General features: G+C 31.6%; 2 long non-coding RNA genes across 2 annotated transcripts; one reads left to right on the forward strand and one right to left on the reverse strand.

The window, feature by feature from the left end:
• Window positions 1-1,224: 1,224 nt before the first annotated feature.
• Window positions 1,225-4,050, reverse strand: LOC134249409 (uncharacterized). The gene is made up of 3 exons (XR_009988274.1): window positions 3,747-4,050; window positions 2,622-2,693; window positions 1,225-1,375 (listed from the first exon to the last, which is right to left on the reverse strand). It is a non-coding gene; the product is annotated as an uncharacterized LOC134249409 (long non-coding RNA).
• A 243-nt stretch (window positions 4,051-4,293) lies between these two features.
• On the forward strand, window positions 4,294-8,127 carry LOC134249407 (uncharacterized). Its single transcript, XR_009988273.1, has 3 exons — window positions 4,294-4,339; window positions 4,432-4,484; window positions 7,984-8,127. It is a non-coding gene; the product is annotated as an uncharacterized LOC134249407 (long non-coding RNA).
• The last annotated feature ends 6,166 nt before the right edge of the window (window positions 8,128-14,293 follow it).

The following is a 14,293-nucleotide window of genomic DNA, read 5'->3' on the forward strand; positions in this document are numbered from 1 at the left end:
AAACCCAATAGGTATTGGATATCTGTCAAACTCCTCTTGGATGTTTCATTCCGTCATTAGAATAAATCCAAACAGGTAATGTTTACTTGTCCAATACTTCTTGGGTAACGTATACCCTTCATTAAAATCACCCTCCCCCAAAAGGTTCTTGGACACATTTGTAATTGTCAAATTTGTCATGCATTAGACTGCAAACCCAATAGGTATGACATTTGTCTCTCCCTTGTTGAATTCATATTTATCTGCATAAGCATACGAAAGTCCAAAACATTTTGAATACTTTAATTCTAACATTCAACATCTCATTCAGTGTACAATTTACAAATGATAAGAAGATATAAGCATTTTGTGCTGGCTGTAAACATAATCATTTTTATAACCATGATTGTAAAATTTAAGTATTGCAACTTGGCATCAAGTATAACTCATTACAGGTAGAGCAAGATAGTGAAAAGATTTCTTCCCTGAACCTTCATTTTATCTATGATGAAATACACTGTATCTGTTAGTAAGTAAGTACCGGTACCAAAAAATTAAACTTAAAAACCACATTGCTACATAGATAAACAGATCACACCCTTGAGTAAATATTTTCCTTCAGTTGCTCAGATTGTGTTCTATTATATGAAAAAGAAAAATCTTGAACCGATTATATAAGCCTGTAAATATTATTTTAAAAAGCCTGTTTATTACAGATACATGTACAATGCATATTTTCCCTGTAATAAAAAACTTCTAATATTTAAGGAATGAATATAATATTCACCGATGTTAAAAGATATTACATATACCTCATTAACCTGGGTTGGAAATCACAACTATTTTTTTCAGCCAATAAAACAGTGTGTTGCACCAGAAACTTAACTTTTCATCGTTAACTTAAACTCAGTTACAAGTACAATGAATGAAATGCTTTATACAAAAAGTAAAAAAAATTACGCACTATGCCACTATGTAAAAATCTGTTCGACAAATTGAAATCAAGATCTTCAATCAAATACTCACTGTACTTAGTCTTAGAGCAAGAGAAAGGTCATTACATGCCAAAATTTTACAGGTAGAGCTTTAATCCTATATCACAATAAATGTCAAAATGATTTTTATTTTTGTTTCTGTTCCATGCTTTTACAGGTAGAGCTTTAATCCTATATCACAATAAATGTCAAAATGATTTTTGTTTTTGTTTCTGTTCCATGCTGTCTTCTTCAGTGTCTCCCATGGCCTATACTGTATGATACCTCCATTAACCCTGCTCTTTTATATTGCAATATTGCTATCTTGTCTTCCAGGAGTAGTGGTTGTATTCAGGCATTCTTTAAAATATTCCTCATTTCATGCATCTCCTTCAGTTCTGCTTTTGTCCATTTTATTCCTTCTGCAATTAGATAACGATATTTCTAGTCCTTATAAAATGTGTTTTACTTGGCCACAGCAAAATCACCATTTATGTTGATCAAACCCAACCAAGAAGGAGAAATATATTTTTTATTCACAAATATGCATTGATAAATAAAATAGAAAATGCAAAATGTTATCAACTCTTTCTCTCTCTCTTCAATGTCTAATTGCATCTTCATCCTTACCCCCCCCCCCCCCCCTCCATAATTTTAGCAAACTGGAATCACAATTCAACACACAAAAAGATGCTGCATATTTATTAAACGGTTTTTTAGAATTTTTATTCTTAAGAAAGATATTTTCAAAAGGATTCTAAACCTATTCAATTGAAATTTAGACTTCTAATATAACACTATCGGTACAATAGGGGGCTCTTAAATCTCTACACTACATGACAAATCTTTCACATTATTACTGTATTTAGCCCAATGGTTCTACTAAAGAGGATTTCAAATTGACCCAAACCTTAATTAGTACTTTCATATTATATTGGCATGGACAGAGACACACTTCACACCCCCCCCCCCCCAAGCCCCTTCCTGAATGATGCTTTGCATAAAGTCTAATTAAAATTTACCAAGCTGGATAGAACTTGAAAATATGAAAAATTTTAGTAAAGGAAAGATATGGAGATAACGAACAGTATTCAATCTCAAAGCCCATAAAACAATACAAAATAGGAGCAGACCAAACACGGACCTCTGAAACATAAGGGGTGGAATTAGGTGTCATGGAAGAGTGAGCATCCCCTGCTGACCGGTCACACCTGCCGTGTGCTCCTTATCATGATCAGTGAATAATGGAAAATCCGTCGTCAATTCTGTGTACAAATAATGGACTAACAATTAGTATGAAAAACGTCAGTCAGCATTTGACTGACCGGTAATGATAAATTGTATTTGCTGACAAGGTCATTGTATCTACCATAGAACTTACGAAATCTGGCAAAAGTAAAGGACATCAAAAGATACACTACAAAAAATATATACTAAGGAAATTTATCAAAGTGAACATGAAGACTACAGAGGTTTTTTGTACTAGCATGACATTAACAATAGCTTTCGGGCATTCAGATGGTGGTTTCCTAGAAATTATGTACATGCTCTGCTGTTCCCCCCTCTCTCTCTCTTTCTCCTCTAATTGAAGAAGACGAAAATGTCTCTAAAAATCTTATGAATGATTGGCATGAACTATTCCTGATTTTTTTTTTATTGATTACTTACAACTGTCCAATTCCTGAGGGGCATCTTCTTCTGTGTTTTCTGCAATGTTCACACCTGAAGTTCCTGTTTGACCTGTTATATATTGAAAATCGTTTAATCCTTAACTAAACATAATTATGGTTAAAAATTCCATTGCAATCATTGGTAACTTCAATAAAAGTTCAATAAAAAAATCTAATCCAATTTATTGTAACATAAGTTGGGAAAAATATTTATTAAATATCATGAAGGAAAAATGAATCTTTATATCCAAGTATCCTAAAATCACAAGCAAGCATTAATCATATAAATTCACATATGTAAACCTTAGCTCTTTGTGCTATTAAATCATATTCAGGGGTGTGCAATTAAAAAATTCATGTACTAGTCAACAGCCTGGTGGCAGCAATAAAGTCACTATCCCAGATAAAAAGTTACTAACCTAAATATAGAAGCAAAAATTAAAAAGTAATATGAAAAAAAAAAGTTAATAGTGAAAAAGTCAGGGTAATCACTAAAGGTAATTCTTTTTAAAATCAATTTTTAATTTAAGCACGTAAAATTTAATTACATATTAATTAATGATTATGATAGGAATGAAATTTTTTTAAAAAATCTTTCTTTATCTATCATTCACTAGCTCATCTGAAATGAAGCAAAATTTATTTTGTTTTTATCTGAAATCATTAAAAACACTGCAAATATAATTTGATTTAATTGCATGACACTTATCTTTCAGTTGATTGAGTGAATGTAAAAAAATTGCCAATTTTATGTTTGTAATACTGTTCACATGAACCGATAATTTACAGCTGATTTATGGTAAAACGATTGTTAAAATTTTAATTTGCCTTTCCAATATACCTTATCAAAACATATTAGGTGGCGACTATATAAAACTAAATAATTAACACTTACGAGTTATCAAATATTATTTAACAATATACAATAATTTTCTAAATACTTCCCGCGATTAAGAGAGTTAAAAAGGCTGAGGAAATTCAAAATACACACAAGTGCTACTTAGAATGGATTGTTTCGATAATTATTTTAATTTTGTGCACAATTACTTTTAAAATTACATTAAAATCAATTTTCCTTAAGCAAGAATCTAGCAATGGGTAAATATTAATCGAATAAACTTACCTTTGCTCTTGTCAATCAGACAATCTTGTTGACATCGTGTACTTCTTAGTCGCCATATATTTTTTCGTGAAAACAAACGCCGTTACGATCATGACTACCGGAAGTTGATTTTCGGAACTCTCTAGAATTTAGAGTTCCGAGAGTAAAATTGAAATGCAAAACACGGTCTGTGCATAGAAACAACTTTTTTAGATACTTTTTTGGACAAATCGTCGTGTCCAAGTTTTGTTGGGTACTAACCGGCAAATACCCAGTTGAGGTGTTTTAAGCACATTTAGCGACACTTCTTATTGGGTATACCCAATAAGCAAAAAGTACCCAATAAGTACAAAATGAGCATGAAAAATACCCAATAAATGCACTCTCGGAAACACGGACGGACAGACGGACGGACGACGGCTCAGGTGAGCTAAAAATGTCACAGATTTTGCAATTTAAGTAAAACTTATTTGAATATAGAACACATTGTAAAAAATGTGAATTTACCACAATACTAATAAGTAAGATTCATCTATATTAAGTTTTATTTAACATAAACTCTTTGCAGTGATCAGTGGACCCGTTGATGGACCTGGAGTTTGCAAGGATAACAGGTTTACATTTTACAAATTTGTTGTAGATGTCATGTCCAGTGAATTTTATTGAATTAAAATAACTATTCATGTCATTCTACGTTCATATGTAGAGAAAATCTGAGATGTTGCACAAATTATCAACAAAACGGTTTTGACTGCAAACGTAAGTTGACTACTTTAAATAAATAAAAAAAGTAATTTTATGTAACTTAATACAATTACATATTATGCATTTTGTTTACCGGTAATTCAAGTGTAGTTGGCATTTTGAAAAGGGGTGAAGTTTTTGTGCATAGTCTGCACTTTCTGCGACAAGGGATCTTAAAATACACCTTATCATCTGAAAATAAAAAAAACAAACTGGCTCCAGGTCCCGCAGTGGTACTATAACCAACAACAGAAATGATCAACTTTTTTTTGCAATTCTAAAGCAAAAGTTCAAATCACTGGGCAACAGATGCAACTTAAAAGAAAAAAAAAATAAAAATAACGGATATCAATCAATCTCGTTAATCCAATCCGCGAGTTTCGAGATTATCTCCCTTGGTGCGCTCTTTCGTTGAGGAGGGGAGTTTCGTTGCCGCGTAAACAAACAGGTGGGACAGATATTTTATACTGTGTATGTTGGATACATTGCATCATCGATATACCAGTTTATCATAACTACACGATTGTCAGGATGCACTCTACAACTTGAGAATAACCGAATTAAAGTAAAGGCATCATTTTTTACAGCAAAAAAATTCGAAACAAAAAAAGAAAATATCAGTGGATATGAGACTTTTCGGACGAGGGAAGAGATATGGACCTCCAATAAATACGGTACACATGCATCTGATCATTGCACGTCGGAAATCTAAATAACATATTGATTCTTTTCCTTAATATAACTTAAAAACACCAACTTTTTTTAAAATGTTCGTACAATCAAGAAAATCAGTTACTTTTTACAAAGACTACGACGTTTCTTTCATTTACCCGAAAATTGATAGTAGATTTGTAAATATGCATAGTTGAGCTTGATAAAATCATCAAATGCATCACTGCTTAACATTATTATCTTTCTATAACATTTAATAAATTTTAAAAGTCATTAATATCGTTCTTTTATTTATGCACGTTTGTATACAGAGACAACCTGTCCCACCTCCATGCTGAAATGGGTACTTTTTTCGCCTCTATCGTAGGAGAGTTACAATGTCGAAACTCGCGTATCAAAAATGCATTGTGAATGGGGAAACACAGACGGACCCCTCAAATCACTTGAGGGATCAGGGGTCTAGATAGTGTAAGCATCTCACCCCGATTTTGTATTTAATAGATATGTAGATTTCATTATTGTCTAATTAAAGGTGATGAAAAATGGCATGAAGTATGTCACTTCAAATTCGATTCAAACTGTGTTTGCTTAGCGTTAATTTGAACTTCCCATCTGATAAATTATAATATTTATCGAATACCACAGGTATTTGAATGAAGCATTTGATCGATCGTTTATTTTTCTTTCTGAAGAAATGGACGTGTCATCATCTATCGTTGAACAATATACTAACTAGAAAACAACTTTGATTAGTTTGTTTATGAACATTCATAAAGCGTTTATAAACTCTATATAACTCTTGGTTCCCAAACAAATTTTTAAAAAAAATTCTGAAAAATAGCCTAGAAGAATGAACTCCAAACTTTTCCAACATTATGGAATTATATGTGCTCGCCAAAAATGTTCAATAAAAAATATTTGCATTCAGTGTGATTTTCTTTTGAAAATAATTAAAAATCTACGACGTTAAAATTTCTATAAAACACGCGATACCTTGTCAGCGTACTGTAGAATACACAGTAGAAACTATATGCATTTTCAGTCTGTAATTATAGCCACAAAATGACTCATTTCTGTGTTTTGTCCTTTAGAGGGTAATGTCCACAGCCCCTGCCTTCTTCAGAGTTTAGATATATTTTGTAAAATGCATGCTTTGGAAAATCACTTATATAAAAATCTTTGTTGGCGATACATGTGATTTATATTTTCTGAAAGAAAATTGCACTAAAAATTTATGTCGTCTACAACTTTTTAGAAGATATGGGAAAATAAACAACAATTTTTTGGTTTTTACTGCATGGAATTTCAATACTTCAGAAAGGATGAATTTTGTTTTCTTATATTTCTTCCATATTTTATAAAAATACAGGGTAAAATTTTTATTGAAACCGTACCTTGTTTTTTGAGAAAAAAATGTTTCTTGTAATTATGCATGCACAACTAAATGTTATTATCATGCAATTATCAAAATTAGACTTTTTAAAACTTCAAGATATCTTTATTCAATCATTCTTTTATCCAAGCGGTGGACTTTATTTTTTGTTTTAGAAAAAATTGATTTCTTGACGGTGCAGATATACGTACATGTATATCATCTTATAATTTTGGACACTTCAATTGTTTATATTGTTTTAAATGACGTCAGTAAATTGTCTACGATTCCTATCCGAGTAAAAATTTATAAATACAAAATTTAATACAGTAAAGTATTTTATTGTAGGTAGTTTCGCTCTGATTAAGTGCATTTTACAAATAGATTATTTGAATTATCTAGCTGAAAAGGGCGCCTTACAGACATCCACGTCATAAATGTCACAAGGAAGAACCCTAAATGTAGAATTTTACTATTTTTATGCCTAGACATAAAGGCCAAAAGGGTCACATTATTATAGCAATCTTTTTGAGAGTATAACAGAAGTAATGCTAGTCCTTTACCAGCAATTGTTTCCTCAGCTAGGTTTCCCTTTGAATTAAAAAAATCATGTTAATTTTACGGAATCATAGTTTCTGACCTATCAAGGTAGGCTCACCGAATACAGTTTTAAGTTAATATCTACAAGCGTTTGAAAAGTTTGGTAAAGCAAGACAGACCGGCATAGAGCGATAAACATTCATATATTTTCTTTTGTATTGATGGAATTCATAGGTATATAATTTGAAAGAAAATATTTTGAATTTGCTATTTGCTGTAAATTTTGCTGCCTTTCAAATTGTTGGTCGTCTATTCTTGCTTTTCCATATTATTCGTTCAAGTGTTTAAAGCTAATACACTATGATTGATGTAAAATGTCATTAAGCATAAAATGTCTAAATATTGAAAATGTAATGTTTAATATTTAATATACCTCAAGTTGCTCGATTATTTAAGGAATGAAGCTAATAAATGACGCGGTTTATAAAGCGTAAACTGCCCAAGTTATGTTATATCGTACTACATAAGTTGAAAAAATTAGCTTCATTCCTTATTATTTAATTTTAGTATAGACATTGAGACAATTTTTCCTCCGAAAAAGGCCTTTAAATAAAACAATTTTTCAAAGTAACGTCAAGCGGAGTAATACGTTTTTGACGTAACTCATTGTGACGTAGGCAAGTTATGTTATCCAAAATATCATATGTTCCTCTGAATGATTCAGCCAATGAAATAGCTTGATACAAGTGAAATTAAATTATTAAAAAATAAAATTAAAGTGTTATTTTATGGAATCTAATCCTTCATGAAACATTATGCATTTCTAAAATATGCAAATGTATGATCAAATAAGGGAGATTCAGAAAAAGTAAAAATTAGTTAGTGCATGGTTTAAAACTTAAACTAAAATATACACTATTGATGTTACAGCCTGTGAAGTAGGTACATATGGTGTAAACTGTTCAGGAGGACCCTGTCCTTATGGTTCTTATGGATTTGGCTGTTCAAAAAAGTGTTACTGTACCAGTGACCAGCAATGTGACAGGAAGACAGGATGTAGATACAATTACAGTTCTACAACCAGTAAGGATTTCAAAATATTGTAGAATAAGTACAAATGAGCAGTCACTACTGTGACAGAATGGAAGGATGTTTTTTATATGAACAAGTAAATACTACAGTTGTCAATTGTAAGAAAAACTTTTATTTCTAACTTAAATAACTACAAAGTCCATGTTTTGCACAGGGAGACCAGAAATAAATGTCAGATCAAAAAGGAAAATAAAAAGTTAGTTTAAAATATATTTTATATGATGAATTGGATTGACCAGCAGGCATAAAATATATATATATATATATATATATATATATATATATATATATATATATATATATATATATATATATATATATATATATATATGATCGTTCTTTCCATAGGTCAAAGTACAAAATAGGAAATTCACAATGGCATTATGTAAAAAGTCTTTAAATTCTTTCAGTGATAAAGGATGTATTGCGGATAAGAGATGGGTACCCTTTAATATTATAGAAAGAATGGCCATGTCCATTTCTTACTCTGGGAAACCCAACATATGTGTCCGATCAAAAAGTTAAATTTCATTCAGTAGAAAAAGAGGAATTGTGGATAAGAAATGGGTACTTCAAAGCGTAACAGGCGGACGTACAGACAGATGAACGGACAGACATCCCGATCTCTTTATACTCTCCTGCTTTTCAATTAAGCTGCGTGATCGGAAGTCCCGGGTTCGATTCTCGTTCGCGGCGCCGCGTCATACCTAAGACGTAAACATAGGTAGTGACTGTTCCTTTGCCAAGCGCGCGGCACTAGAAGTGAAAGTCACGGGTCTTTTGGAGTGCGAGTATAAGTCTAAATTGGAAGCCCTTCACCGGCATCGGTGACGTCTCCATATGAGTGAAAAATTCTCGAGAGGGACTATAAACAATATACAATTAATCAATCAATCAATTAAGCTGGGGTATAAGATAATGCAAAATCTTGGGTTTCACACTTACAGCAATGTTTAATACATTTACATACAAAAATGATATATTCATTTTGGCTTGGTCGTTGGAATTTAATTTCTCTGACATTTTGCAACCAAAAGATCTTTTTTGGAAAGGGGCCTGACAACTTATTGACTTTATATTACTCTCTGTTTCTGATTAAATCTGAGGGCTTGTACATTTGTACGTTTAACAGGTAACGCTTACTCCCCCTGGACACATGTGTTCCCACCTTGAGAGTTTCCAGGGGCCCGTGCTTTTATACTCTAATTGAATCAAAATGAAAAATCCTATAAAATTACAGTTTTATTTTTAATTTTACTTTTTGAGGAGGGGAAGTTTGAGGGTTATGTGGTTTTATCATATATCTTCTTATATTTTCTGCATTGATTTAAATATTTGTTTAGCAGATCAAGATGAAACGGGTAGAACGGTTCCATTTGGTGAAAAAGTGTTATACGTGGTCCTTGGGGTCTTCCTAGCTGCTGGAATATTTTCGACCATTATCATCATCCGTAAGAGGTACATTTTCCTCCATCCTTCTCCTACTCCTTCTTATCTTCCTATAAAATTAAAGTCTCGGTAGAACAAACACATGATTTATGAAGAATGTTTGTGAAATCAAACTTACATGAATTTCATATATCGGTATTTGAAAATCAAATATTATCTTTGTTCCTGACAAATAAAAACAACATAAAAATAATACATAAGACACAATGCGTACATTGAGCTCGAATTTAGATATATTCAATTATTCACAATTCTCCAAATTTGTAGAAAGTCGTCATATCGATAAATGAACCGAATGTCATCATTTTTTGCACAAAAGAGAAATTCAAATATTTTCATTGTTTGTTTTTCTTCAGAATGCAATCTCAAAGAGAGTCAAGGTACATTGGATCTATGTTCTTACCACAGTTTTATGAGAATCCTGTTCGTGAAAGAGGAGGAGATTCAAATGCAGACTATGAAGCTGTTGATACTCGGTCGAAAATCGAAGGAACCGGAAAAAGTCCTGTATGCAAGGATCAAGAAATTTGGAAATTGTTTGAAAGATAATTATGCTAATTTACACTTTTGTTAACAATTTAATTCGTTCAATTATGTAAATCGCACTTCACCCGAGTATACCCGATAGACCGGACGTATTTCATTCTAAAAATAATTTACAAGTATGATAATTGATTATATAAAAAAAAGAATTGGAATTGGAGAGATGGAGTTACCCACTTTTTTTTTCATATGAGAGAACAAAGCGACATGTACATGTAATATTACCGTAATAATTTTAGGGTCTTTTGGTGTGAAAAAATCAAGTATTTGTAAATAAATAAAGAAAAACGTGTTAGTGCATGCACACTTACCTAATTAAACTGCGGATTTTTGACCCACATGTAAATTCAATCGATTTCAAATTATCCATAAATTATGTAAAAAAAAAACATATTAAAACGTTAAAGAACTTATAAAACATGATAAAACACACTTGTATTTTTGCACTGAATTATATGTCGATTGAAAACGACCCCCAACATTAAGTGCTATGTAATATACATTTTATACAGAGAAGTCTCTCATTGGTGTCATTCTGCCCAAGACGTCTGAAATGTAAGAAGAGCAGCAGTTTTTAAGCTTTTGTTTTAATCATCATAATTATCAAGATACACAAATAAAGAAAACATAACACACACTGAATATCATCCTGAAACAGCCACATCAATTGATTGCAATCAAAACATTTGACCGGGAGCTGCTAATCATGTGTTGGCGAAGTCTCTGTTGTAATGAAGGTCATTAAACATGTCCAAGTTCAGGCGGTGGAAATTTTTCTCTTTATATATATCGAAATTTTGTTTATATATATCGCATTTCCTTTATATATATCCAGGTTTTGTTTATATATATCGCATTTCCTTTATATATATCGAGGTTTTCTTTATATATATCGCATTTTCTTTATATATATCGAGGTTTTCTTTATATATATCGCATTTCCTTTATATATAGAGGTTTGCTTTTATATATCGCTTTCCCTTTATATATAGAGGTTGGCACTAATGGGCTTCCGTATTACGTATATATATATATATCAATTTTTATTGTTCGTGTCGTTGGTCATATTTAGTGCTTTATATATATATATATATATATATATATATATATATATATATATATATATATATATATATATATATATATATATATATATATATATATATATATATATATATATCCAAAATGAAAAGAATTGGCACAGTGTCCGGTAAATAATATTAGAAAAAAAATGACAAGGCAACAATGTTAGTAAAACGTAAGCGCTTTCTTCATTATTTATTAGTAAAACGTAAGCGCTTTCTTCATTATTTGTTAGTAAAACGTAAGCGCTTTCTTCATTATTTGTTAGTAAAACGTAAGCGCTTTCTTCATTATTTGTTAGTAAAACGTAAGCGCTTTCTTCATTATTTTTAGTAAAACGTAAGCGCTTTCTTCATTATTTTTAGTAAAACGTAAGCGCTTTCTTCATTATTTTTAGTAAAACGTAAGCGCTTTCTTCATTATTATTATTAAAATAATGAAGAAAGCGCTTACGTTTTACTAACATTGTTGCCTTGTCATTTTTTTCTATATATATATATATATATATATATATATATATATATATATATATATATAAAGCACTAAATATGACCAACGACACGAACAATAAAAATTGTCAAATTTTCGGGACGCCCTGTCCCTTCCTCAGGACAAAGAAAAAGGTTAAAAAGTCATAAGAACAAATGAAAAAGAGAAACAAAAAACAACTATCACTACTACTTAACTACTAAACACTAAATATTTAAATACTTAGTTACATGTTGATTTGGAAATTTTTAAGAACACTATTTAAGAAAGAATCCGGACCGCTATGAAATGCGTCCGGTCTATCGGGTATACTCGGGTGAAGTGCGATTTACATAATTGAACGAATTAATTATGCTAATTAATTACGACAATCAGTAAATCGTTCATTGTTTCATTCTCTCAAAATGGCGAAACTATCCTTGATAAAGAATAATCAAAGAAAAAAAATAATATAGAAGGGGCATTTTAACATATGAATTATGATCTATCATAAATTTTAATTTGAAATGTTTTAGGACTAATTATCGGTAAAAAATAATTAATAATTAATTAACAAAGGCGTGAGCAATACATAGTTATGTGGGTTGTTCGAGAGTTGGTGACGCAAATTAACTGTAGAGTTTACACTAAATTGAGGGAATAATCTTGTTTGGTATCATCAGGAATCGGATCTAGTTTACGTTCATTCTGGTGAAGTCATTCAGTTTGTTAATACCATTGGGGCGGAATGACTTTAATCTGTGCATCCAGAACTTTTTTTTTGCTTTTTCTCTGAGCGTCTGTCCATTTTGGGTTATGGTCAATCACCACTACTGTCATGTCCTCTCATTTGTGACCCTCAAGGTTGAAATGTTCCCCAACGGGTTCATTGAGTTTTTTGGTCCTAATGGTCGAACGATGGTTATTGACTCTCCTGCGGAGATCTCCTGTTTCACCAATATACTGTTTGGAGGAAACTTTGCAACTGATGAGATAAATGCAGTTGTCAGTATAACAGGACAAATTTCCTAGTATTTTGTAGCTGCGGCCTGTAACTGGGCTGTTAAAACTATCTGTGTCAGTGCTGTGCTTACAAAGAAGCTTCTATGTTCTAAGTGAATTTTCACCATTTATATACATTTAGATGGCTTGTTTTTTGCATTTATGTTATTACCATTTCAAATCTTCCCACAATGCAGAAAAAAGATGAACATAGAGCACTTACATTTCCAAGTTCATCCAGAGTTCTTAACATTTATACTATTGACTGGGCTTATTTTGTTATTAGTAAGACTTCTGTCATGTGACTAATCAAGATGTTTTGAATATTATACGTTCATGTAAACTGGTTGAATCTGATTCGTCGAGAAACATTTGTTAAAAAACACAATTACCCACCGAATAATGAAGCCACACCCTCCAGCGTAGCAACGATCAACACTACTTGTCGACGGGTGATATTCCAAAACACGACTGAGCTACATGTAATATTTATATACTAGTCAGCCCAGCCATTTCATTGTTGTATAAATCTAAGTAATAAATAAATGTATTTTTAATCATTTGCAAGTTTCAATAAATTTCTTGTTTACTCAATTGTTTTTTTCTTAATACTATGTCCTTCAAATCCTACTATGGGACGTGGATACCGTTCCTTTGGTGAAGACCTATAAAGCGAGGTCCCAAAGTCGCAGTAGGTGTTGGCACGAAAAAGATCCCCAACTGCTCAATGGCCCTAAGTGCCGAGTATCGGACAAAATTTATATCTCTCCCCCCGGCAAGTGGTGGCGTCTCCATACGAGTGAAAAATTTGAGAGAGGGACGTTGAACAACATACAATCAGTCTTAATACTACATGTATATACAAGAGGTTTAGTAATGCTGGGAATATCCACAACTTTCTCCCCTCACTGCACTAAAACATTAAACGTTAAAAGCATTCATTTGGAATCGATAAACAGAAATGAATAGTGTTTTCTTCATGAAAAATGTTTACCCAATCACTTAGGGAAAAATGCATAAAATAAAATTAATTTTATTTTATTTTATGACTAATAAATCACTAATTCTATGATAAAACCATTTTATATCTTGTAGTTTTTAATATTCGTGGATAGTTTTTGTTTCTGCATGAAAGATAATTTGAGCATCCAAATAAACAGCATTCCATTCTTATATTTTTATACAAAAATTAATAAAGCTATATAGCAGCTAGGCAACAACCTTGTTATTTCAAAAACACTAATAATATTTTGCCCATCTTGAAATTTTAATGCGCATGTCGAAGCGTTTAAAAGCTTTGACGGAATTAATATGTAATAAATTTACATGGAAATTATGGTGACCTAACAACAAAGTTTATGATAAAAATGATGACTCAATCGTCAATTTTCCTCGCGGGTGCAGCAATATATATCATGTATCCTTTACACCTGCATACGGGGTTTAAATCTTTCATTTGATTTGATACGCAAGACAGCTTACGAACAATTTCTAAGACGAGGAAAGTTACTGGCAAGCAAACACGTTGATAAAAAGGGATACCAACAATCTAGTTCAAAGTCATCATTTCCTAAGTTCTGTCGTTTAATAATTATTGAATTAG

Source organism: Saccostrea cucullata, unplaced genomic scaffold (assembly GCF_032062105.1).
Source record: "Saccostrea cucullata isolate Sc308-1 unplaced genomic scaffold, CSIRO_AGI_Scuc_v1 ctg1996, whole genome shotgun sequence".
NCBI lineage: Eukaryota > Metazoa > Mollusca > Bivalvia > Ostreida > Ostreidae > Saccostrea > Saccostrea cuccullata.